This window comes from Plecotus auritus (assembly GCF_963455305.1).
Source record: "Plecotus auritus genome assembly, chromosome: 3".
NCBI classification, from domain to species: Eukaryota; Metazoa; Chordata; class Mammalia; order Chiroptera; family Vespertilionidae; genus Plecotus; species Plecotus auritus.
The window spans coordinates 171853555-171857267 of NC_137772.1; positions in this window are offsets into that span (position 1 = coordinate 171853555).

Genomic DNA, 3713 nt, shown 5'->3' on the forward strand with positions numbered 1-3713 from the left:
TGCCGATCCTTCCCCCTGCTTTACAACCGAAAATATGTTTCCCCTACAGAACATAAAAAAAGTTAAAACAGTATTGAGGATTGAGTATGAAATTTTAAAAATATCTATGATGATAAATAATCTATGAAATTCAAAAACACATTTCCATTCAGCCACTCTCTCCAATTTCCATCAACCTTACATTCAAGTAATGAAATGAACTGAAATTAAATATAATCTCTTTTCTTTGAAAACAGACCATGGACAAAATCTTGTGCTAATATTTAAACAAAAACTATTTTTCTAATGTTTCTTTAAAATTAAGCTTGCAACTATTCTTTAAAATATTTAGCTCCTTTTCAAATATTCTAACAGATTGTTTTTCCTTCCCCAATATTATAAAAATAGTCCAGATTGTGATAACCTAAATACAGAGTTTGAAAGTTGGCAGAGAAAAGTTTAGATTTTATAGTTTTAGGCTTACATAGTTTTAGGAGACTTTTACAAAGTTAAACAACTGCTCAACATAGTAGTCATCTCACTGTTGAGCATGCATGCTTATCCATGGGAATGTTTTGCTGGCATTCTCTTCTACATTAGTTTCTTAAGGGTTTGGTTGATGCTACCACTCTCTACACATAATTTTCCCCCTTTTCTAATAAAAAGTCCAGAAGAACAAGAAAGGTACACTTCTGATATTAAAGTAAATAATTGCCCAGAAACAGTTTAATTTATACAATGCATAATTTATATTTTTGTTTCCAATATTGCTATGGCAAAGAAACAAGTAGATGTTCAAAATAACATTTAATGGGACGGAAGTATTACTTCTAATATGGAATCACTTTTTATAATCTGATTTCTATAACAGAATACCATTAAACTTAGAAAAAGTAATTGAACAACCCAAAACTTATTTCTGGAATCCTGCCTTAGGATTCCATTAATAGTCTTCTTGATATTAAACAATTACTTAACTTTTAATATAAAAAGGGATGTAAATCCACAAATACATATGCAAATAATATTTTTAAACATTTGAATAAAATAGAATATTATATTGGAGAATAACAAATTTACTTACTTCTTGGTTCTTCTTGATGATTTAGTCTCAAATTTAACTGTCTAATTGGCTTAAATATTTACATAATTTCAGAGCTGATAAACTGAGTTAGCAATTTATTTTATTTTTATTGTACTGTCAGAACAAGTGTGGTAACTTAACTTTTTCCTGACTCTCAGGGATCATAGTTCTCTCTCTCTCTCTCTCTTTTTTTTTTTTAGACTAGTAATATTTGACAATATCCTTTATTCCTGGTACTGTAAAATTTTTGGAACATATTATCACACAACTCATTCCTGCTTTTTGTCTCTCACCTGAGATCCATCAATTACACCTGCGTGGATAAATAAATAAATACATTTATTAAAGATTTTCTTTGTATTTATGGAAACATTTCAAAAATATTTTGTAATTCTATGATTACATATCTATAAAACCTAAATATATTTTCCTTATACTTCAGAGATTGTGATGTTTTCCTGCAAATGCTGTTTAAGAAAAGGAAATAGGAATGTTCTTTATATATGTCATACGAGTGGAGCTGGACTTATTTTATCTGTGTCTTTCTTGTTGGCTCAGGGGAGTTCATTCAGTAAGCTGAGTGCCAAGGAAAGGCATCATTAACAGATACAGATAATTAATTTTTATAAATATTGATAAAGATTAAAAACAAAATGGTTGAGGTAGATGAGGCAAATTTATAAACAAGATGTATATTGAGTGTGTGGAAGTTTGATTTAAAATATGACTCTTCTAACATTGTCCAAGGAGTCCATTTTTTTCTAATAAAGATTCTGGACGTAAACCTCAGGAAGGTTCATGTGCTTATTATAGGTCCTGAATTTTGGCAAACTAGAGAAGAGTTCTTTACTGTACCAGGATGAAATGGTACAAAACACTGCATTGGATTTCTAGTATGACTTGATTGTCTTCTGAAATGGACATGTTAAAGACTGAGGAGGAGTTTTATGCCAATATTGACTCTGAATTGACAGAAACCCTTGTCATGGCCCATGACTAATATCACAGCAATATTTGCTATGAGTTGCTTTTATTGCTTTTGACTACTTTCCTTCACCATATCATTTACTTTCATGTCCAGCTGCAGTGGCTCAGTGGTTGAGCATTGACCGATGAACCAGGAGGCACGGTTTGATTCCCAGTCAGGCACATGTTTGGGTTGCAGACTTGATCCCCAGTGTGGGGCATGCAAGAGGCAGCTGATCAATGGTTCTCTCTCATCATTGATGCTTCTATATCTTTCTCCCTCTCTTTCCTCTCTGAAATCAATAAAAATAATTTAAAAAATAAAAACAAACAAAAATTTTTTCTTGAAATCCTAACATTAAATTCTTTACATATATTTGTGAATATGACATCTTTTTATTGTGAGAATATTTATAAACCAAGAAAATAAATATTTGGAAATCAGGCATTGGATATTTTTAACTTGTTCATTTTCACACTTTCTGCAATGAGAGATATAAATTTTATAACTAGAATATAATATTCATATACTATACTAGAGGCCCGGTGCACAAAATTTGTTCATGGGGGTGTGTGTCCCTCAGCTCAGCCTGCACCCTTTCCAATCTGGGACATTCTCACAATCCAGGACTACCAACCACTCACCTGCCTGCCTGCCTGATCACCCCTAACCACTCCCCTACCAGCCTGATCGATGCTGCCCCTAACTGCCCTCCCCTGCTGGCCTGGTTGCCCCCAACTGCCCTCTCCTGCTGGCCCAGTCACCCCTAACTGCCCTCCTCAGCAGGCCTGATCACCCTTAACTGCCCTCCCTTGCTGGTCTGGTCCCTCCCAAATGCCCTCCCCTGCAGGCCATCTTGTGGCGGCCATCTTTGGCCACATGGGTGTGGCCATCTTGTATGTTGGAGTGATGGTTGATTTGCATATTACCTCTTTATTATATAGGATATACACATGTATAATTGTGTATATAAAGTTATCCTTATTTCTTCATAGTTATAAATAGGGACATAAACTATATGTGCATTTAATGCCAGGAGTGAAAGATGAAAATATATGAAATTGGGGTAGAAGGAAAAAGAAAGGAAAAGATGAACAAAGTACTAGTTACAACATAGGACAATATGTAGACATCAAGATGTGTTGAATTTATAACTGATATACATTAAAATAGTCATTGAAATTATTAAACATATTTCAGTAGAAATAGTGAAACTAATTTTCTACTTATGGAAATTCTTTTCATTTGCCTTTATATTTATCCAAATACTGAATCTATTTATATTTTGTATCTTAAACTCTTAAATAATAATACATGTAGCAATATTTTTTAAAGATTTTATTGATTACCAGGCCTTGATTATACACTTAAATTATCTCATTTACCTACCAAGCAGACAACAAATAAGCTTAGAGGTATTATTATTTTTTATATAAAGAGTCGGACACGGGTAGAAGTTGGTTACGTATCTTATCTTCGCCACATTCCTATTTGTGGGTAATGCAGCCTTTTTGGATTTTCTTAAAGGAAAGGAGAGTGAGTTTCTATCTCACAAAGCACTGCACTTCGTTTGAAAACGCCTATGAGGCATGTTTCTTTTCCATAATTTCTTTCCTCAGCCTCAAAGGCACTGACATTGCCTGCCTCTCTTCCTCGATCACTCACGCACTCTCTTATTTTCTA